This window comes from Pholcus phalangioides, unplaced genomic scaffold (assembly GCF_987345545.1).
Source record: "Pholcus phalangioides strain wild (caught in Gottingen) unplaced genomic scaffold, Ppha-v1.0 ptg000013l_1, whole genome shotgun sequence".
Taxonomy (NCBI): Eukaryota; Metazoa; Arthropoda; class Arachnida; order Araneae; family Pholcidae; genus Pholcus; species Pholcus phalangioides.
The window spans coordinates 9,653,774-9,678,802 of NW_028301606.1; the positions used below are offsets into that span (position 1 = coordinate 9,653,774).

General features: G+C 37.1%; 1 protein-coding gene across 1 annotated transcript in view; it reads right to left on the reverse strand.

Annotated features, from left to right (window-relative positions):
• The window catches only part of LOC149078574 (diuretic hormone receptor-like), a 129,548-nt gene extending 105,950 nt beyond the window's left edge, over positions 1 to 23,598 (reverse strand). Inside the window, exon 1 of the mRNA XM_089240689.1 lies at positions 23,487 to 23,598. The gene's annotated coding sequence lies outside the window, so the exon portion shown is untranslated. The remainder of the gene's footprint in view (positions 1 to 23,486) is intronic.
• Between the last annotated feature and the right edge of the window lie 1,431 nt (positions 23,599 to 25,029).

The following is a 25,029-nucleotide window of genomic DNA, read 5'->3' on the forward strand; positions in this document are numbered from 1 at the left end:
TATCACAAATAAAAGCCTCCAATACTTTGGAGCTTCTAGTTAACACTAATGTAGCTTAGCATACATTAGCGTTAACACTTGATTAACGCATCAAGTCCTCAGAATGCCATTTTACTATCCTGAATTATAGATATAATGGTATATAAGCGGTGTAGATATAATGGTATATAAGCGGTGTAGATATAATGGTATATAAGCGGTATAGATATAATGGTAAAATTTAATGGAAATTAAATGTTATTTTAATTTTGGAATTTGATCGTTTTTCTGAGAAGTATAAATGTATTTTCTAAAAAAATAGTCGGCGGGACACAGCAGAAAAGCTCGGAGGACCACATTTGGCACGTTAGCCATGAGTTGAAGACCCCTGATCTAGGTGATCTAGGGCAAGTCCATTTCACAGTAGGGGCTGCTTATATCCCGCTCTACCTCTGTGGCAAACATCCATACAAAAATAAACCAAAATATAACAACTATTCCGTTTTCATTCTATCGATACTCATATATGTTTGAGTGACACACCATATATGTTTGGGGGACACACCATATATGTTTGGGTGACACACCATAGATGTTTGAGTGACAGAAGGGATTCATGAAAATTTTCAATTTATCCCGGAATGTGTGAAAGGTTGCAGACCCCTGCTCTAATCTATCCTTATCGCTAAAAGTACAGATTTATTTTCTGAAATTTCTGCTAAAGTATTCAGTTTTACCCAAAATAGTATTTTATTTATTTTATCTATTTCGTAACCGTAAAGCTTTTTTTTGCAAGCACCCAACACACTTTCCCCCGGGATCAAAACTGGAAAATAACAACCATACGGAAATGATAACATTAACAAAAACAAAAAAAAACAAGTTCGCTGTTGCAGAAAATTGCTGTTCAGCTCCCGAATAAATCTTCAATTTAAGGCAAGGTCTCCGGAATAAATTCACGAGTGGAAACGCGATATTCAAAAACACACCGCCCTCTATCGCCATTTATTTATTTTTTAAGGGCTTCCAGGGCATCTTGTAACAAAGAAGAAAATGGTCTCACACTTTTTTTTCCTTTTCTTATTCTTTGTGACGATGAGTGAAACCATGGAAACCTGTTAAGATTGTACAGACGATTTTGACTTGAAAATAAGTATAAAATATAAATTCATAGAAAAATTCACAAAAAAAGTACCTACACAATGTTTAGACAATGCTATTTCTTTGGAAAGTGGCTGTCTTATTTTTTTAGAAACGCGATCCTATCTAAAATAGATCTAATCACTTTTTTTTCCAACTTCTCGATATATAGGGATTGAGTCATAGATGGCTTTTCCCATGTGACACACACGGTGTCACATAAATTTGAAAAGTTTAAACATTCATAAGAATTAAAAGAGTTTTTATACTATTTGAATGCGGTTTCCGGAAACGTTATTCACACGAAGGAGGAATTTTCTTGTCACAGAGAACAATCTATAGTCCGTTTCAGGTTAACTTTGCAGTGCAGAGAAAGGTAGAGAGTGTATTCCTTCGCCGCAAAATATAGTTCCCATATATCGGAGGCTTACGATGATCATTTATGCAGAATATTTCAATTTTTTGAATGATTGAAAATGAATACTGAAAAAATAGTGTTCTGAATCGATCTTTATTCGTTTAAGAATATTAAAATAGAAAAAAAAAATGATCACCATTATGCGTAAAAAAAAGATTTTTCTCAGTGAGATTGGCGAGAATCAGCTATACCTTACCGCGACTGCGCATCGATACATTGGTTGAAAGGCTTTCGTTGTCATAGCAACGTGTGATGCGGTTCCCTCGTAGCTTCCCTTTCACTGCAAAGTTAACCTGAAACGAACTATAGTTCCGATTATTGCCGGTCCATGACGCTGCACGAAAACAAATAGCGGAATTTTGTTCCTGAAACTTTCTTCAATTTCTTCTGTATCTGAAACGCTCGCGAATCTTCAGTCGGCGATTCGTGATTGAGGTAGCAATTTCACCAATAGTTCTTTATTCACAAAAAAATTCTTGCAGCGCTTCCGGTCGACAAAAATTTGAACTATTTTTTCTGTACCAAGAAAATTCCGTGAGATTAACGTTTTTGAAAACCAGATTTAAATACCAATTCCTTTTATTTTTATGAATTTTAAACTATTTCTAACTGTCAAGACTGCTTTCTGTAGCTGGATTTATATCTGTGACGTGTGTTAAACCACCACCAACACCTATAGAACAGAACTGACCGAGCACGACCAGGTCCTGTCGCTTACGCCATTTCAACTTCATTGCTCCCGAGGAGGCGGTTGTGCCGGAAAAAGTTCTAAAAAGCAAAGAGGGGGATTGGGAGCCCTTTTTGTAGGGTACAATATATACATCGCATAATTCGTTATAAATAAAATCGTTGTCATAGAAGAAGTCTTCCGCCCGAAGCTCGTGACGTGACTGAAGGCCATCTCACCCATAGTCATTGGATATAGCAGGCCGACGCATACGCCATCTTTACTCTTTCTTGTAGTATATCCAATGGCTGTAGCTGAAATGGCCTTCTTCAGTGACGTCACGAGTTCGTGCGGAGGCCTTCTTTTATAGGTGCTGTTGGTTAAACGCCGTGTACGAGCTGAGTGTAATGTGGGTAATCCCACTTTTGTGTCAACAGCGTATCTCTACAGCAGTCTTGTGCCCCCACGTCAAATGGTACTAAACACTTCATAAGAGTTCGAGTACCATTCGGACACCTTCAGAGCCACAAAAGGTGGTCCACTTCTATTGACCTGCAAATCATTTTGAAAATGTGTTCTCTTTGATACATCTAAAATTTCTAATTACTCATAGTTGATTCTCTCTCAGTTACCCTTCTTTATTACCCTTTCAGACACGAGTATTCGTTTTGCGAATTTGATCTTACACTAATGACACTAAAAAAAATGTATATTTATGACTTAAATGTCAGCAAATCTTCATTTTATAAATTTTTCCTCAATTTTTACTTATTCATTTATTTTCGTGCAGAAATAGTTCACTCGGTTCAAAGTTTCTCAGTTGAGATGATGTATATTGTGATCTTCACATACAATTTTTTTCAGAATTAATTGCTAAATTTTATGTAATATATAATCAAACATCTCCCCCGGAGATTCTTTCCCCCCGAAGACATCTTCAAGAACCCCTGAAAGCTCATCATCGTTAAGTTCTGCCCTCTGATGAAAACCCCCAAAATTCATATTCGCCTAATTTCTAACTTTAAACTTACACAATCCTCTGAGTCAGGGCTTAACTACCCTAGGTCAAAAATATATTTTACAGTGAGAAAAATCAATTCTCACACGTTTGTGGTACCAGGATCTGAAAAGGTTATGGCATTTCTTTTGGATTACTTGAGTTCGAAATCTGTGAAAATTAATAGCGTGTTCCAAATAAATGTACGTGCACACTATGCTACCCATCAATGAGCATCAATTGATATTTGGCCATGTGTTCGAAAACAATATCTATCAAACCATATCTATCCTTTCGCAATCCCCCCGGTTTTGAACTATCCTTAACCCAGATATAAATATCTATCCATACGGATTCAGACATAAATTATTTACTGCTGAGTAATCAGCGTTCGTGTACATGCAATAATAATCATTGAATTATAAATTAATGAACAAAAAATTGATTGGCTGTACGTTTCGCAGAACCCAAGTCGCATCGATTACTACGTACAGGATTGAAAAGCTCTCCATCAGGAATAAAATAATTAATTTATATCGCCTTGTGATTGATCGTATCGAATGATAAATAATAACGTTCTGAATGAGAAAGTGATAGAGAAACATGGCGTCGGTAGAAATACAGGGCACTCCATAAATTCGCGAATAGTTTAAAAATTCATAAAAATTGAAGGAAATGTTTTTGGGAAGAAAGTGAGTTGAAAAAGTGTTGTGTGAGAAAGGTTTGTGAGAAAAAGTGTTTCCCACGAAGGCGAATTTTTTACACAGGGTGTCCTGTAAGTGCTAATGAAGTCTTTATCTTCTCTACCGTCCGTCGTAGTAGTATAGTTTCTAATTTAAAAAAATGCTCAGAAGGCGTTGGAAATTTACTCGGTACCAGTTTCGACAGTGAAAATGGTGTGCGTAACAAACGAAAAAAAAGTCTAAATATTTATACGTTCCCCCCGTTCTCTAACTTTTAATCATAAACCTCTTGCCCTGTATCTTTTGAGACGAACAGAAAAATCCCATCCCATGTTTCTAAGTGAAATATTCGCATTCAAAAATTGGATAAAAGTTGGGGAAGAATAGCATAAAAATGAGGGAGGCGTTATCTGTAATTTTTTGCTGTTCTCTTTCATAACTTTCCTCTCTCTGGTTTTTAAATTCAAATAACTTAGTGAATTTGCATGAGATTCTTCATTGAGATATGTCAGTCATAGACGTCATACGTCTACGACTGACGGTTGATGAGATAAAGGCCGCACATTACTACTTACAGAACTTTAGTTGTATTCTATCCAATTTGAGTATTTTTATTAGATCATCAGATAGAAAGAATAATTCTGTACCTGAACTTTTCTTCGGTCTCTTCTCAGTGTGAAACGTTCGTAAAGTTTCAACCGGCGAATTGTGGTCAAAGTAAAACAGCTTCACAAATAGTGCTTTATTCACCAATGTCAGACACACAACATCACAATAATAATCATATGTAAGCGTCAGTAACATGAAAGTTTAGAAATAAGTTGTTAATTATACGCTCTAAATTTCGCATATTTCTGTTCAGTTGCTATCGTGCAGCTGCCCCTACCAACGAAAATGTGAGCCAATTTTTTTACATTATATTTAAAGAAATCTTCGTGAAAATAACTTTTCGCGCAAACCGCATTGAAGTGTACAAATTTCTTCAATTTTTACGAATTTTTAAAATGTTTACCGATTTATGAGGCACCGTGTATAACTCTCCCTAAATGATGTACTAGAAAAAAATTCCCATAGCTCTGTAACATGGACGGGAAAAAATAAATCTTTCCAATATTAAGCTATGGTGCAATTATAAAAGAAAATACAAATAATGGAAATAATACTACATTGCTGCGCTTCTTAGATATTGAAATGGGAATATACAAAAAATATGAATAAAATGCTCATTTATAAATGGAGTGAATGTTTTTCGTCGCTCATTAATCACATGTGGGTGGTAGTCAATATGTTTGATATGCTAATGCGAGAGCGAGGAAAACAAGTCTGTTGAGGACAGAGAGGCAGACACTTCGAAGACGACGTCAACATAATATTCACTAATGGTATCCATATCTACGATGACAAAAGAAAACGTGGTGCATACAAGCGGCGCACGTTTAGGCAATAACAAAAACTTTTCGAAACGAGCGTCACATTTCCACAATAAAAATTGAAGCCGAATGATATTACAATACTTCCATTAGCATGAATTGATTTTAAATCAAACTAGCATTTAAGAAGGTTCGGAAAAAGTTTACTACTACAGTATACGGGGTGCTAATGCAATCTTTATCTTATCAACCGTCCGTCGTAGAGCTATGGTTCCAGTTTAAAAATTCTCACAAGGCGTTCAAAAATTACCCAGTACCATTTGTGAGAGTGGCAATACATTGTGTCATAAAATAAAAAAATTAAATTTCTCTACGGTTACCTCTAACTTTCAGTTAGAAAGTTGTTGCTCCGTCTCTTCTCAGGCCAACAGAACAATTTCAAGTTTCTAATTCGCTGAGATATTCGAATTCAAAATCTGAGAAAAGTTGGGAAAGGGCATCATAAATAAGGGAAAGGAGCGTTGTGCGTTCGTTAGTTTTTGCTGTTCTTCCATAAATTTTATGCGATTATTGAATTCAAATATCTCAGCGAATGTTGCACTTAGAAACATGAATTTTTTTCTTTCTGTTGGGATCGGGAGATACAGCGCAACAACTTTCTAATTGGATATCAGAAGACAGGTGAACTGTATAAAAATTTTGAGTTTTTTAATTTTGTGACGCATTGTATTTTTACTCTCAAAACACAGAGTGATTTTTGAATGGCTTTTGAGCATTTTTTGAATTTAAATTATACCTCTACGACAGGCAGCTGATGAGATAAAGGTTGCATTAGCAATTGCAGGACATTATTTATAATTTCAGATACTCAGATACGCAAAGCTTACACTAATTCTTGCTTTCAAAAATTGCTCTTACACAGATGTCCTTGATACCAGATGATTGATATATTATGGTATACGAGCCTGAGTTCGCCCATTTAACTTGAGTCGTCTTCAATTTCAGACTCTACTTCCGAATCACTAGTATTTTGTTCACGGCTCTCAGTTATTATCAAAACAGTTTCTTTATTACTCACCAGATAGTTGGAGATTTGTAGTTTTTTGTTCATGGCCGATCCATGTAAAATTATTTTCCGTTTCCATAAGATCTCTCGTCTGTTTGGTGGTGCTTCTAAATGGTATCCCTTTGCGTACTCACACTGTGTCATATAGTGCATCACGCTTCCCTAATGGCCGCATCTACACTTACTGGTCTGGCTGATGAACCTTTGGACCGTGTTTTGTGAAGAACATTAATATTTCTTCGGCATGACTTCTCTTTCATTTTTTCGACTTTCGGTATTGCGTTGAAGACCTTTCTTCCAGTTTTGCATTTGCCAACAGTGTTGTCATTTCTCTGACACATTGACCCATCTTACGAGAGCAGATTTTTAATGTAGGATGCCGGTAATTTCATTAGGTGGCCTCTTTTGCAAATTTATCCACCATTTCATTCCCCTCGATGCCTACATGAACTTTCACCCAACGTACTGTAATATTCCTGTTGTCCATGAGTAATGTCATGCACTAGGCTAGGACAAGATTCGACGTCCCGTATAGCATGTATGCTAGACATGCTGTCGGTCTTTATAGTTGATTTTTCGACAAAATATTTTGCATAAATAACCACCATCCAAATTGCGTATTACTCTGTTGAGCAATCGACAGTTCCAGCAATCTTTCACCGGGTGATACGTCCATGTGGATGTTTATGCTCTAGTGTAGGAAAATATGGTAAATTGTTTATTTTAATTTCGCACCCGAGCCTCAAATTTGCTTTCTGCACTTCGTTATTCAAAAGTGTATGTAGCGGATGATTGTTAGTTACTTGTAACGCACTATTTGGTGTTGTGGAGTAAGCACTAATAATATAGTATATATGAGCATAAATAAAGTGATGAATAGAAGGGATTTTGTTTGAAGAGAGTCTACTTTTGTTCTTAATTGTGGCATAGGATCATTGAACCATGCAATAGCACCATACGCTATAATGCGGATGGCGACAACTTTATACAGCTTATTTCTAATACGTGTATTAATGCCCCATGATGGGCCTGTCATTCTTTTCAAATTTTGTAAACGTAAAAATCCGAGCCATACAGAATGCAAAGTGATTGAAGACTCAATTCCATTTATTTATATTATTATATATATATTAAAGAGACAGACAGAATGTAATTTTTCTCGTCGCTGCCCAGCCCGAAGGGGCTGCCTGGCGACTTACAGACTGCTCTTGCTAGCTATGAAGGGGGTTATAGACAAGTTTGTGCGTGTTTGTGTAGATGTGAAGTGCTTGTAAGTTAATGGAAAAAAAAACACATACAGTCCGATAAATGCTACAATCAGAATAGTAAAATACACAAAGATCAGAAAAACTTCATCAAATAGTTACGCTATGCAATACAGTTCATCAGCAAAATCAATAGTAGTAAAAAAATATATATATTATGCGATAAATACAAGTATTATAATGGACACAAAAATGAAATCACTTATGTACAATTCACCAAAATGCTACATAATGCATTAATGAGGAAATAATAATAAAAAATAAATCTAACACACAAAAGAAGTAAAAGAAAAACAAATGTGTTAGCCGAAATTATACAAATTGGTGCAGTGCAAGATCAGTCATGGACATCAAACCACAATGTTACTCATATGCAATAGAATTGATCGATAATTTCGATAGCAAGATAAAAGTACAAAAATATTATGATAGATAGACGAAGATTATACAGGTCAGTAATTCAGACCCTAACGTACCGACCATGGCAGGTGCAGAACGTTTTGAGGCCTGAGAAATTTTAGTCTTTGACGTGGGTTGCAATCGACCAGCTATCTCAGATGCTCGTATTCTGAGTTCCTAATCTTTTCAAAGTGATCCTCTGAGATTTGTTGTGTGTAGCTGAGGATGGTTGGAATCATAGACTAAAGATATAAATTAGACTAAGATATATTATTCTTACAGTGTGGTTGGAATCTTCAGGTCTTTTCTAATTTCAGCTCCTCTGATGTACTTTGGGGCGCGCACAAGGGTTCTCAGTATTTTATTCTGTTGACTTTACAGACGCTGCATGTTGGTTTTTGAAACATGAGCCCATACTGGGGCGGCATAGGTCATGCTAGGTCTAATGATTGATTTAAACAATATGACTTTGTTTTTTAGAGTTAGTCTTGCACTTGGAAATGTAATGCGTGACATCATTCCCATGGTTTGGGTAGCCTTAGTTCTTACGTGATTTGTTTGAAGAACGAAGGATAATGGATTTAGAATACATCCCAAATATTTCACTTCCTTCACAGGTCTTATGGCTTCTCTGCCCTGGTAGATTGGTGCTCCAGTGAATTTGGTTCTTGTTATAGCCAGATGAACTGACACTTGGCATGATTATCCTCACATCAGTCTTCAACTTCCTCCAGAGTTTCCTGTCGGTGATAATAATTGCATCATCCGCAAAGAGTCCAGCAGAATCCGCAGTCGTACGCCCATTTGGGGGGGCAGGAAAGTTATTGATATAGAAGAACAAGCATTTCCTGTACTAGAAAATGCGTCTTCTAGGTAACAGTTGAAAGACACCAATTACGCTGTATTTATATATGTATACTATTATATATATGTATACTATTATATATATATATATTATTATATATTTTTTTTTATTGTTATATATTTATGTATATATATATATATATATATATATATATTTATTTAAAATATCAACTTTTTATATGAAAACATATAAAAACAAACAACAGTAAACTTTTAATCAAAAATTTTGTCAGTTTGGTTGAAAACATGGTCGGTAGATGGTGCTGCTCAGACACAGCTCAAACGTGCATTGTGAGCATTTTTCCGAATATTTTTGGTCTAATCGAAATTTTGATTGAGGCACGCATGTATATATATGTGTGTATGTATCACGAAGCTGGGTTGGAAGAGATCTGGGCAACGGGACAGAGTTCTGACGTTCAAGATATATATAAAGTGTTTCAGAATTCATGGGGATAAAACATTGAGGATCAGTAGAACACATCTGAACAAACAATTCGTACCCACTCTGTCCCCCAAAAATCCAACTACATCCCAGACCGGCACAGGCCAACCAGCAGCGGGATCTCCAAGAAGAAAGTTGCCAGCGTTCAATGATATACGGTACAAGTATATAGCATGTAGCGTCGGAAAGCGGCCGAACGTCAGTATCGTGTGTGTACCGATTGTTTATATGGCAAGAAATCTTGCCGTATAGACAATATCTTATGGACCACGTATAATGTGTGCAATTATGGACGACACGACCACAGAAAATGATTGCTACAACAGATAGTCCCCACACCGCATTAACGTCTCGGTGAGTATAAAAAAACCGGCAGCACCTCAAAATCGGCAATAAATTGTAGGGCCATTACACGAAAACAAACTTCACGGAAGGTTCACTATACATATACACACATTCCAACATATAACAATTAGTTAGAGGTTCCGCAGAGGAATATGGACGAGGTGAATGTCTGGTTTAGTGGTAATAAATTGCACGGTCCCGTTCTAATTAGACCTCGTACGCAGAAAATGACCGTGGGGCGACAAGAATGATCAACTTTGAGAGAGAATTCGAGCCGGTCTCTCCATCTAAAAAAAAGTATATCCGCAGAGACTACGCAGACCTTCAACACGACACTGACATAACATGAAAATTCAGGAATTTCTCATTTTTACTTCACCATCTGAAAGACGGATGTCGGCACCGGTATCATACGCACAATGAAGGTTGCCATCAAGGTCCATGGGTTCGAATCCGGGCATAGAACATCAGAAGCAAGTTCTTTACCTACCGAGCCTAGGGCGACCACCGATGGATGGAGTCTTCATTTCCCACCCAACTCCACTGGTTGGAAATTGCCGTATGGCGATATATGACCGGAGTTGGTGTGCGGTGAAGTAGTACCACAACGCAACACGCATGACTCTGACGAAGAAATACGTTAGGGCCACGTATACACGTAAAACTGAGGAAAATGTTTTGTTCAGATGGCGCTCCATCACTCATTTTTGCCCATTGAGTTCCGACTCGCTCTGTATCCTCTCGGCGATAATTAATGACTGAATAACAGGAATCAATCAGAAAATTTTAATAGGGAATTCAAATAACCAGATCAAGAAAAATTCCATCGGAAAATAATCACCTCCCCAAATGCTACCCGTAAATTATCCCGATTATTAAGACACGGGGTGGTTTTACCTTAATTTTCATTTTTTTCTATCCTCAAACTTCCGTTTTAATTATTGCAACTCCGAAATAACTCCGAGGAATACTCCTTTTACCCCTCTTCCCATGTTTCTTTAATTATTTTTGCCGTACCCGAGGCACTTTCACGAGAACTTATCCCTCTATGACCATAAATATAAGATAGAAATCTTGGAAATCCAAGAAATCAAGGTGAGAAACTCGAGGAATTTCAGCACAAGAAATTTTTCACTTCTTTTCCTCTCGGGTTATTTCTTTTTCCTTACCTAAGAGAATTAATCAGCGGTCAGTTCAAGTGCCAAGATTTAAGACTCTTCAGATTGTTGTTGGAAGTGAAAAGTTGTTGGGTAATCGAATCTAATCTGCTGTATTTTTTTATTTTCCAGATACTTGGATTCCGTCTCAAAAAAAAAAACAACCAAATATTTAAGGCGCTTACGTTTTTTTATATAGGCCTATATTTTCTTTCGGTTTAAAGAAGGGAATTTTAAGCCTTTCAGTGCGCAGTGCTAAAAGTTTTATTTTTCGGAGAATTCAAAATTCCTTGGTTTAGTGACAGTTGAAACTCTATTCTTATATTCTTGTAAAGAAAACAACATATTCTGGTATAAAAAAAGCAACATATTCGTAAAAAATGGATCTTGTTTCCTTCGGAACTAAAACTAAGCTATTCACGGGAAAAATCGAGTAGTTCAAAACATATTTAGATGGAACGTTGCAAAGAAATATTAGGGTTATTATGATGCTATAATGCAGGGGATTCTTAACCTATGGGTAGCCAAACTTTGGTCGCAGGGGATTCCAAGATGGGTCGTTGTCCGAATCCAAACAGTCCTGATCCACTAACAGCAGGGGGCTCTGAGCTACGGTTCCCGACCGAAACTTAATTCGCTGGGATTTCCGAGAAAGGTCGTACGAATTTACTTACAGCCAGAGATTCTTGAGCTATAGATCATGACCCAAGCTTCATTAGCAGGGGACTTCCGAGATAGGTCGCACGAATCCACTAACAGCTAGATAGGGAAACTTGAGCTATGTTTCTCACGACCCAAACTTCATTCGCAGTGGCTTCCAAGATGGGTCATACAGATTCACTTATAGCCAAGGATTCTTGAGGTATAGATCATGACCTAAACTTCATTCAAAAGGGTCATTTGATCATCATTGATCATTTTTGTCGCACCACGGTCGTCTTCTGCACACGAGGGCTAATTAGACCGGGACCTACAATTTATTGCCGATTCCAAACGGCAGGCTTGTTTTTTATATTCGTCGAGAGGTCGGTGCGCTAACCCCTCGATGGGGGACTCCCTGCGGTAGCAATTTTTTGCTGCGGTCAAGTCGCCGTGTTTTTTGTTGTACCCCTGTGTCAGGAAAGTTTTCTGACAAGTACGAACCGGGTATCGAACTCGCGACACCTCTAAACATCCTTTGGTACTTTAGGCGAGTATCTTATCGACCGGGCTACCGCGCCCTCACTCAAAAGGGCTTCTGAGATGGGTCGTACCAATCCCCTTACAGAGAGGAATTCTTGAGCTATGAGCCAAGACCCAGTGTTGAATCATTTCATTTTTTTCATTTCATTCAGTGCACCGTCCAGGCTCTATCGACCATTGTCAATTTTAGCCATTGCCCGGATGAGGGGCTGGGCGATGTCGGGTGTTTTATTATGCATATAAAATATAAAATACATGAACATTGAATATAAAAACATATTATAAAAAATAAACAAAAAAAAAGGTATATACAGATTTAAATATTTCTATTATACAATAAACAATTTATTCCGATGAGCTCTTCTGATGCCATTTCCAGTTTTATTGAGCACGAGTCCCCTGTTCCTCTCTGTGGCCAAGCGCCAGGTCCTGAACCACGTCTTCCCTCGTTGGCTTGTTGGCCAGTGTGAGCCCTCCGCTGTGGCCAGGCCAGGTCCTGGACCACGTCTTCCCTCGTTGGCTTGTTAGCCAGTGTGAGCCCTTCGTGTCACATTGGTCCGACCAGGTGCCATGTCCTTTCAGCATGAGGGGAGGGGGTTGTTCGATTATTCAAAAGCTCCTCAGCTTTTGGTTGGGTGCTTCACAGTTTAAACACTGATCATTGGGACTTTGATTCTTGGTTACTCTTTCACTGGATCATCCTATTTGAAGTCAGAGTCAGATTCTTCCCATATTTCGACCGCTTCTTCTCTCTCCGATTGCTCTCCCTCTGTGTCGTGTTCTTCGTCTTCTAATTCTTCTTATTTCCTGGGAGAGTACCCTATCGACGCTGTCTTCGGCTTCTGCCCTTGCTCTCAGTCTTTCGCTCATCCTCAGTTGTTGCGTTTCACGTGGAGTCTGGATGGTCTCATCCCCCTTGGTGTGGAGATGTTCCTGGTTGGCCTCTAAGAATTTAACCAGGTCCTTGATGGTTTCCAGGGCTTTTCCATCTCTCTCCATCCTTTTGAACCATTTATGCTCCAACTGAGGGAGCGGCTTAACCAGGTGAAACTATGAGGTCTTTTCGCACTCTGTTGCGTAATGCAATGGGCTTCCGACTCCTCCACACAGGCACTTGTCATTGTTTGAGATCCCGAAGCGGAGGAAGTGGGTGAGGAACGGCCCGTGGCCCGAGAATAATATCGTCTTCTCTCTGCTCCAAGATCTCTCTCTCCACTGTATTTTGGGCAGGACCCAATGGATTAACTTCCCATGTGTGGCGGGGTGGTCCCAGAATTTCTGCCACTCTCCAAGGATGTGAGTCTTTATTACCCTTTTTGCAGTCGCTGCTGGAATCTTAATGTTGAATCGCAGCGGCTTCCTAGATGAATCGTAAAAACCCACTTATTCCGTTATAAATGCACTTATTGTGCTGGCTTATTATTATTACTGGCTTCACTAATTTCGAAAAACAGTCTTATGGGTCACGAAGCTGATGTTGTTGCTACTGATTTTGGGTTGCTGCTGAAAAAGGTTAAGAACAACTGTTACAACCCAATGTTTTTCAAACCTTTTCACAACTGCAGACTTGTGGAAATGGGATGAATAGTTTGCTGGCAGGCTAGAAAAATAGATAAATAGGAGAAAAAAAATCTGCGCGAGAATCTCGCACGATAGAAGTGAAACTTTTAGGTTTGGCATGACTAGATTCAACTCAAATTTAATTTCAGTTATTTAAAATAGAATTTAGTAGTTTTGAATTTAATTTAATGTAAGATTGATCTTGTGCTGACACTTTATTTTTCTCCCCATCCTTAAACTTGACTTGCTTGATCTAATTGACCCCTTAAACCTTCAAGACGCCATCTGTCCGTAGATTTCTAACGAGTTTGGCGTCATATGGAATCATAATTGAACCCGCTGTAAATCCCCTTATGCGGCAGATTTGTTTACTAAAATTTTCTGGCGATAAGAGTGGTTGGCTCTAAATCAGAGGACCTTTTATCGGGACTGAAGTACAGGTTTCTAGTACTGGAGTACAGGAGTGAGAAGAGTAAGGAAAAAAAAGAAAAAAGTAAAGTGCTCTCTGGATGTACATCGTTATGACAGCACAGCCAATTAAGAGCTATCACTGTGACGTCACAAAACTTGCATTCACGTGCGAAATGTACTAATATATTAATATCTCCAATAGATCACGGGAGTAGTTTTCTTCGCGCATGCGCTTTAAGATATTCATTGCTCCGTGCAATCCATAGCCTCTGTTTCCTTACCCCCCAACTTTATTTTTTAGAGGGCCGAATGTGTGTGTATATTGACATCCTCCCCACCACCACCCATCTGCTTCATCACACAATCAGTTACAACTTGCTGACTCGTAAACTGCAAAAATAGAAAAAAAAATGAACTGAAAGAATAATTTGCGTGTCGAATAAAGGGAAAATTTTATTCTTACATGAAATGTGCTCTTTAGCACCGTGTCTTTTATTTCCCCTACACAGACTTGTGTCTCTGATCACAGAATTTCGATATCTGTGTGGAATGACAAAATAACGTGCAACCTTATAGAATATTGGGAATTTTTTTTCTGTGTAGCAAAATTGTACGCAGAAGCATTCTCATTCATTCTAAGACTCTTAATGTCCACATTTTGTAATGTCCACTATGAAGAAAAAGGTGCCGTTCTTAAGCATTTTTGTCCGTAACCAATAAACGGGTAAAATAAAATTTCATCGGCAAAAAATATGCCTTCTCGGAAATATTAGAAACAATTACATTATACAATATTGTATTACGTGTGAGGACATCAATGAGCAAGAATCCCCTCCTCTGCCACCTATCAAATAAAACTGTTACTATTCCCTCCGATTTAAATTAGTGACCGGATTTTCAGTAACGCGCGGTATGGGAAAAAATAATATAATGTAATATTAATTGATATTTTAGGAACATAATATAAGTTAAGCTATCTAGTTTGCCTCGAAATTGTAACAATTGTTATTTATGCGTGGTACAACAACATTACTCAAACTGGCAATGTTTGTTGGGTTTTATGTTGTTTTACCACGCACAAATAACAACTTAAAATATCAACGCGAAATTAATAATTTAACTTATATTATTACTCATTCACTACACTACTTACTAAATTCATTGGTCAAACTTTAAAATGTGATATAAGACACCTAAACACGCATTTTTTTATTGTAGAATGTGCTGTCGAATCGCAATAACAAAGGCGGTAGTGGCTGTTTTTGGAGATTGCACAATTGCACTTCCCCAAAAGCAAATATCACATTTTCCGACGGGTTTGCGGCGACACATGCCATCAGCCATTCGAGGGTGCATATACACTTTCGGACAGGATTGGAGTTTTTTTTTATTGGTGGAAAGACCATCAAGGTTATGAAGGTTTTTTAACAACTGGCTGTTGCGAAGATATATTTTGGAAAAAGAAAAAATTCAACTGCCCCTGCGGGGAATCGAACCCACATCTTTTCACTTTCCGGGTGAACGCCCTAGACTACAGAGGCACCGAAACTCTCAATCTTTCCTTGGAGCTCGTGTACACTGAAAGGGACCGTACATGGACGGCCGGAGCAGACTCAGGCCAAGCTCACAACTGCTGACGCTGCCACCAGATGACGACTTATACAAGGATGACGTCACTCTCCGCTACCACACGAAGGCTGTTGCGAAGATATATTTTGGAAAGAGAGAAAATTCAACTGCCATTTATCTTTATTATGGATAATAACATTTCAAAGTCTTTGATAGATAATTAATTCAGTTCAAGTGATGTGAAAGAAGTTATATATGTCAGTTCAGTTGAAACCATCATTTTGTAGTGGCCTGCTTTTACAAATCTTGCTTTTACAAAAACTTTAAGGTTTTGTTATCCATAATAAAGGAAAATGGATTTGGTCTACTATTGTTGCGAGCCCCTCATATATAAATAGATAGAACCGCCCACAACCCCGGACGAATGCAAAGCACCTTACTTCCGTTACCTCAAAAGAGGCAAAGTTATGTCAAAAAGTTAGCAAAGTTTATAGTGATGGCTTGCTCCATGGCCTCTTGCCCCGTGCTCGCAAGTATCGAATCACTCGTGTCGTTCTCCCCATGAAGACAGCCATCAATTCGATGCAACGTACAAGCCATTTGACTGAACGTATAGCTGAACCCAGTGATTAGGAAGAAAAATTGCACGTGCGTCCAGTGGCACATAAGGGCCGGAGACCGCAGCCTGGCATTTCGAAAGAAGTGTGTTGGAAAAGGCTTGTGAGCAAGTAAGAAGAAGTTGGCATGTTGAAGTAGGAGAAATTTGAGAATGGTCTAAATACACAATGTATACAGAATATATATACAGCGCCTCCACTGAGACGGGAAACGAAGAAACAAATCCTCCGTCCACAGTGCTGGACAATCACATATTACTCACATATATTATTTACATTAGAAAAATTTCCCTTTTTATACTAGTGGGAATGCACATAAACATTAATATGAAAGTAATACATATTAGAAACAAATATCACCATGAGCTCATACAAATATTCAAGGTTTCAAAATTATTATTATACTATGAAAGTTCGACGGGAATAATCAAACAGCTCCTCATATATGCATTATGGGTTCGGGAAACACGAGTTATCTCGTAAGAAATTTTGAGCTATTAACTTCCAAAAAGCATTTAAATTAAGAGAAATGTATAAATATAACGTAGAGTATATACATGTATTTTCTTGCGATATTTTAATTCTTTTACTACTATATTTGAAAATATCTTTAATTTCCGATTGATTTGAAGAGGGCACACGAATCCCTCTCCCCCCCCCCTCCTGAGTACGCCTCTGATCATAAACATATGAACTAAGGGAATGTTACTTCGCTAGAAAATTTCGCAGCAACGTATGAATAAAAATCTAAGAAATACTTCTATTTATGCTGCGCAACATAACGTGGATAATCATGCTTTTAGAAAACTGAGGAGAGCAATTCTTGGATTTTTAATAGAATAAATTTCGTTTTTGGATACAGAATAAATATTAATTTATGATTTTTTATGTTTTCTCATAAAAGTGCGGAAAAGCACATTTCTGATATTTGTTTGAATATTATTTTTCTTCAAACAATTTTTAGTAAATTTTATTGCGTTATATGATATATATGTGCTAAATAGCTCAATTCATCCTTTGAAGGGCAGATATTTTTCCAATTGGAAAAAAGGTAAACATGTGCTCCAATTATGAGATTTGATATATTAACTTTCAACAGGACCTTTTTATTTGGGAAATTCTCTAACGACATTTTAAATATAATCAGCGTTATCCGCCCCAAGGTACCGTGCCTAACACTTTGATAACCACTATATCAAGGTTATAAAGGAGAAGCAAGTAAACTATTTTCAGATAGTCGTATGTTAAGGGTGGCGAAATATTATTCCCCTCAGGCGGAAGAATTTCTAGGATCGGCTCTGGAAAGAACAGCATAAAAAAGAATAAAGGAAGAAAATCAATTAGTATATGCTGTTTCCCACGTTTTATTACTAAGATTTTTGAATTAAAAAAAAAATACCTGAGCGAATATTACACTTGGAGACGTGGAATGTTTTGTTGACCTCAAGAAAGACAGGACAACAACTTTTCAATTGGATTTTTGACCACGGAGTGTCCGTATAAAAAGTTAGTTTTTGGTTTTTTTTTTTTTTCAATATTTATACACCTTGCAACACGACTGACGTATCTGACTTTTACAGGTTATTTGGATAATTTTTCTAATTGGAAGAATGCCTTTAGGATCAATGAGTCGCTAGTAACTTGCCGCAAGGGGAATTGTGGAATCACCAGTGTAAAGGGCGTATTTCATCTATTAATTCTGAAATCGTAATATATATAGGGTAGGCAAAAACTTTAAATATATTCATAAAAACCGGGAAAATAACCGAAATAAGAACGATTTGCAGAGGTTAGCGTAGGTCACGGGAATTTTTTTGAATCAGAAAAAAAAATAACTCAAAACATAGTGGATAGGTCGTGTTGACATACACAAGTCATAGGAAAGATACGCAAATTAACGAATGCCTCCAAATCCTTTATTACAGTAGTATGTGTTCCACCACCACAAGGTTCACGTAAAACAACAAAGCTTTATCCTTCGCAATCAGCACCCTTGTTCACATACGCGGTTTACATCGGTGAGCTGCTTGTGGATTAGGAACGCAAGTTCATATGACCGTCTCATTTGCATATTTCCACCGAAGTCGCTGGTATCAGTGCCACCTATCGGCTTTTTTTAGTTATTTTTTTTCATGTCAAAAAAACTCTTGTGACCTTTTAACGATGCTAACAAATACAAATACAACGCCACAACAGGCAAAATGCCCAACGAGAAAAAGATGCCCATAAAAATATGGATGTCATATATTTCAAAAATATAGCAACCCAATTAAATCCTGTTGCCAAGAGCAACCGTCTTTGCAGCTGCGTAGCATTCTCTGTTCTGTTTCAACGGGCTGTTAACCTTATATACCGGTCATCAGTTGCTGTAGTGGCGCGTGGCCGACCTTGCCTTGGTCGACGTCTAACATTTCCCGTTTCTTGGAATCGATTCCACAGCCTTGCAACAACACTTCTGGCGATTCCAACAGCGTCCGCGACACTACGTTGTGCTTGCCCGGATTCCAGTCTGCCTATAACACGCCATGCCATGGATTCCGGTAAACCACGTTGTTGAGACATCCTCAAGTCACCTTGTCTCAAAAAAAAATACTGCGCAATCGAATATCACAGTTTCGGCAGTAAAACAGACGTTTCTGCAACATCCCGATTTCTGCCCTTATCTCCTTTTTCTGGTTTTTGACGTCATGAACTTTGATTTGCATATGAAGTTTTCTTCTTCCGTTTCCTGCTAGGCTTTAAATTATGGATGATTCATTTTATGTTACTTATCGGTATACATCTTTGCGTAATTTTGTTAAAACCATGTGCTCCCCTAATTGTTTTGAGCAGTGTATATAACGCCTCAGCAACCTCGTTGGGCATTTTTCCCTGTTGTGGCCTTGTATTTGTTCTTGCATTGTGTAACATGTGTCAACATGGATTAGGAAAACATTTCGTGGTCCGGCTCCGGTCTGAGAACCAGCTGTTGAAGAACACTTCCCCAAATGATAAAATCGATTCTATTTATTTATTGTTGAAACGTATCATTATCTAGATTTGTAATATAAATCTGTAAAAAGCGTCAATTCTTCGGGTTAATTTAGTGTCATACATTAAAAAGGTAATTCTTGATGTAGTTGGTCGAACACAAACGAATCCCAATCATCTTAGGCGATGGTATAAATGCAATGATTACCCAATAATCCGCTGTAATTCGAGAATCTCAGTAATCCCAGGAAATTGAGTGAATGCAGTAACGCTCTAATGATCCAATGTAATTAATAGAACACCGTAGATACATTAATGATCACGGGTAATTGAGCGAAGCGAGCAAAACACTTTTAATGATTACGATGTAATTTGTGCTCAGGAAAACGAAAATTCTGATCGGGAATTTTTAATTATCAACTTGAACTCTATTGGAAAAAATCTATAAATAATCCTCAAATATATGTTAAATACGGGGACATATTATTGAGATCCGTTTTCTTCAACAAAATAATAATAATAACAATAATAATAATGTAGATTAAACTCATGCGAAATAAAAGCCTGATTAATATGCAGAATAATCAAAATCAGATAATAATTTTCTAAATTAGTTTTCTGTTATTTTGATTTCTTTTTCGTTTCGGAAACCAACCTGCCTAATTATTTGAGAATTTAAAGCTGCATTTACATAAATAACTCTAATTAAAAAGAGTATGTTTTTGATTTAAAATTTGCATTATACGCAAATAATGGGGGAAAAAACGTGAGTATAATGCTCGATTTCCCTTTATTAAAAGAAAAGAGTCCCGGGTTTTTCAAGGGTATCTTTTAAAATTCCGGATAATTGTGTTGGGGTATTGTAATATTCACAAATTTGAACTTCAAATCAATACACGTTCGTGTAAAAATGGCATAAGTCGGCAAACAACTCTCTCAGCGGCAATGACGAGATGTCTCGTCTTCTTAAAAACCCCGTATTTTGGCATTGACAAGCCCCAGATATTTCGTAATGTATATTTTTCAGTGGAGAACACATTTCCTTATATTCTTTATTTTTCACCTGCTGAAAATCGAAGGAAAGCCTACTTCATTAACTTGGTGTCGTTGATGAAGTTTCGGTATCGCTAATTTTTGTGTGTTACACTAAAAGGTGTATCGCAATAACTTCTTTACAGCGGCAATACGTCCGAAGTGTATTGATTCTGAACTGAATTTGTCCATCAACTAATATATTAAAAAAAGTTTCAGCTAACAAATACTCAGCAGCGCATTTTTTTAATTATTATTTGTTTGGCTGAACTAACAATGCCCGTTTCAGAAAAGATGCCAACTGCACATACATTCGATGACACGTGATAACAATGTTCTATCTATATAACGATAATCCTTCGACAACGATATTTTTTCTTAGTCCGCAGAACATGAATACATCGAGGTTTCACTGTAATAATTTAACATGATTCTTGAAGAGTGAATGGCTTACATTAGTACCAAGGCCGTGTTAAGAGCATCATTTGCTCCCGGGGCAAGTAAGTCCCCAAGTAGGGCCCGAGACCGTAACCCTACCTGGCGAATTCTCGAAAATTTGAACCGGTTCTCATTCTATCGAGGGCTCCTCTTTTCTTGAGGCCCCCGGACTGTGCCAGGGTGGACCCACGCGTTAAGACTGCACTGATTAGTACCCAAACATTGGAAATAATTTATGGCCTCACAGTTTGGGTTCTATCTGTTAAACCTTCATCACGTCTCGGAATACCGGTACTTTCTTTACACCAATTATATTTTTGTCTTTTACTTTATCTTCTTCCTATTCAAATGCAAATTTTCATTACCTTTAAAAACAATACATCTCTTTCTTTAAATAGACGAAATAATAAATATTCACTTTGTTCAAAAAGCACTTTCGAAAAAAAAAGGCTCATTTTACTTATCTTAGACCAAATTATTCTACAATGCACATTAGCACCGAAAATCACCCGCAATACTAATGACGTACCAAAGGATACTTATTCCTACCTGATGGTATGGAAAATTTGTTTTAATGTTTCTCTGTGTTGCTCTTGTAGTTCTTTTTTAATGTAAGTAGTTGAATTTATTTACTTGTTGAACATCTTGGTTTTTTTTCAACATACATTTAAATGTTTAATTTTTTTTTTGGATGCAATATGTGAATTTGTTACGAAATTGCACTTCTGTGTTGCCATAAATTTTCTATGTATTTTGAAAATTATATATTAATTATTTTTTCCCATTCATTATCATTTTGTCTATACTAACTTTATTAGCATTTACCAGAATGGGTTATCTTTCTTGACCCCTTGGAAGTTATGTTTCTCTCATTTCTCATATTGTTGTATTTTTATGATCATTAGAGGTATGACAATTTTCCACCAAATTTAATAATCCAAATTTCGCAAAAAACAAAGGTATTGAAATCTGAAATTTTGCATTTACTAGCAAAAAAAAACTTAAAATCAATAATTGATATCACTAATGGATCACAAAATTTTTTTCACTAATACATCGCACTAATGAGTTCACAAATTTTTAGTCACGGCTGTTTTTAAATCACAACACGTTTTTAACTATAATAAATAGCTACCCTTGAAAAGTGGAGGTACACAAATTAATTTTATCATTTTTTTACACTTGAAGTCTATTACTACTACCTACATAGTCGTACATGCGATTCGCAAACATTACTCTGTGTAATTTCTAACGATCTAACGAATTGGTACATGCAGGAACACGGTGTGTGTATATGCGGGGCCCTAACATATTTATTTTGCTTAAGTTATGCTGGTGAAATTTGAAGTCCACATGGCAAACCAAGAGTCTGTTGGCTTACCTCCAGGCGTTAACAGAATCTCTGTTAACATGATCATTTTTAGCCGTCCCGTGTTAGTTTTTTTAAAAAATAAATTTTGCGAAGGACTTCCTTTCCCAGCATGGTCCAGATCTTTGACCACCTGCTTATATGTATCTTCGTTGAGACGACCATGTTCTGGTTAAGAGGAGGAGTAGGAAAATACTTCCAGTTATAAATTTGGGTTCAAAGTTGATGTAGGTGTTGTTACGCCTTCAAGATGGCAAAATATATACTATATGCAGGTACGCTTCATTCGCTGAGTTCAATGTCATGTGCAGAGTCAATTTTATTCGGAAAATTATCTGTTGTGTTTTTTTAGCACAATATTGTGCCCTTCTTCAATACACGATTCTCATTTGTCAAAATTTTTTCTGTCTTTTTTTCAAAAATTCCCTTGAGTTTGGTGCTTGAAAAGATTTCAAAACTCTTCGCCAAACTTTCGCGAATGGATAATTTTATCGCTCCAAATTGCCAATTAGTTCCGTAATTTTCTTACACAACTCAGAAGCTAAAGTCAACTGAACTCATATTTTGTGACATAGAACTTAGTTTTTTAAAACTGATAGAAGATCACCTTAATCAGGAATACATATTGAAAAATAATCGCATGCAACAAGATGATCTAGTCTAGTTTTTATGCAAGATTATATTGACTTTTAAGCACATAATAGGACGCAAGGATCAGAATCACCGATTTAAGCTTTTAACCCTCAAATGAGTAGCTGTGAATATATGCAAAACGCCCTGGGGACGTTCATTACTGAAACCAGTTTGAAGATGAAAATTCGGAACTGCCTTTGCTCATAAGCTCAGGTAATTTTGTTCCCATTTTAAGCATGTGCGAATTCGCTGGTAGATGTCAAAATTTTCGGCAAAAGTCCTTGTTTGTTGACGAACATGTGTGTTTGTAATTTCGCTAATTTGTTAAAACGTTCTGTTTGCATTTCTTTGTTTTTTCTGATGTTGAAGTTTGCAACCTGAATTTCTTACCATACTTTTCTTACCATAGTTTGAATCTCAGAAAAGGTATTTATATATTTGGACTGTAATGTTACTTCAATAAATTTATTTTATGTGCAATTTTTGAGGTTCTATACAGTCTGGCGAAAGCCCTGCGTAAGCAGTACAATTCGAGATAGATATTTTTTAATGATTTTTCAGGCTTTTTTTGACGTGCCATTACCTATGAAAAAAATGTTCAGCTCGAAAAATAAAATTGAGCATTTAAGGGTTAAAACTGCGAATTCTCGATATAATTCTAGATAAAAGTAATAAAAAATCATATTTTCGCTTTCATTCGTTGAAATTTGCTAATTTCCCTTCATCGGATCAATTTCTCAGACACGGAATTTACTTGTCCCTAATGATGATAATTATGATAAAACATTTAATTTGATTTCTGATCAAAAACATTATAATATTTGTGTTGTGACGAATACTCATTATGAGTAACATACTGTATAATGAATTGAGGAGAGAACAATGAAATCAAAATCAATAGAAAACTCACCTCAATTTAAACTCCAGAAAGTTTTGATGATGCGAACTCCGTCCCTTTTCACACAGAATTCATAAAGCACATCCTTTCCGAGATATTTTCGATCCAAGTTCTGGAAGCTCCCGACGCACTATGCGTTTCTCAGTTTTTTTGTCCTCGAACTTCTTTTGAAGCGCCATCTACAAAGTCCATGCCCCGGATTTTCTCCCAACTTTTTCTCCGGGAATGAAAAGCGGTGAAAATTTTCTTTCAGAAACGAAAACTTTTTTTTTTCATATATTTCCAGGTGCTCTTCATTTCTTTTCCAGTTTCTCCAGGTCTAATGCTATTATATGCGTCCGGTTAAAGCAAATAAGTTGGATCTCTATGCTTTTTGTCCGTCTCTATATTGTATGGATGTTTATGCAAGAGGAATGTTTACATAAAGTGCTGCGGGTCGAGTTATGTGCATATTGTATGTGTGTGTATATTCATGAATGTATGTTTTGGTTATGCAAAGGGAGTGAGGTCTCCTTAATCTGCCTGGCTGAACTGAATCATACCCACGGAAAACGGATGAGATTTCCTGGAAATTCATACATTTAAACATTTTCAACTAAATTCATGTTAAATGAAATTAATTGCACAAAATTATTTTTTATCTTACATTGAATAAATTTTCTTCTGTTGCTCCACTGAAGGTACGTTAAGAAACGTATATCAAGCCAGGGGTGGCCAACCTTTTCCCAGGCCGTGCAACAATCAAGATGATTTTCGATGCGCGTGCCTCTCTACAAATTTTAACACGCAGATCATATGTCAGATTTACGGGACCCGAGCATTCTCTCTCCGTTCCTGCTAAATATTGTTCGGCTGTCCTCATTGTCATCTTTTGAGTTCAGTTTGTCACTCTGTTGAGTTCAGTTTGTCACTCTGTTGAGTTCAGTTTGTCACTCTGTTGAGTTCAGTTTGTCACTCTGTTGAGTTCAGTTTGTCACTCTGTTGAGTTCAGTTTGTCACTCTGTTGAGTTCAGTTTGTCACTCTGTTGAGTTCAGTTTGTCACTCTGTTGAGTTCTTGTTTTTATTTTTGAGTCGTAAATCCAATTATCGCAATTGTGTATGCACGTACATCGGTAGAAGGTCGTCTTATCTACACCATGCACCATGTTGGGCTAGACACCGGAGCCTGACTTTGGGTACTTGTCCCCCCCCCAATAAACTTTTTGGAAGCCTTAGCCCCTCCCCCAAAGAATTTAATGTAATTCTCCCCCCCCCCCCACCAATGTGGACGATCCGGAACCTCGTACGCATGGGACGTTCAGCAACTCTGCTTAAAGATGAAAAATCGAACAGAAAACGCATTAATGGACAGTCACACATATTGTTTCAACCGTTCCTACTGTACTAAATATATAGGTTTGGCAACCTACGAAGCCACATCATTCATGAAAAAAGGATTGTTTAACAATTTAAACAATTCTTTTCGTGAGTCTACTTAAGTTGTAGAGAATTTTTCTTTTTTCTGATTGAAAAATGGAATATAATTTCATTAATTTTTGAAAATCGTTCGCGTGC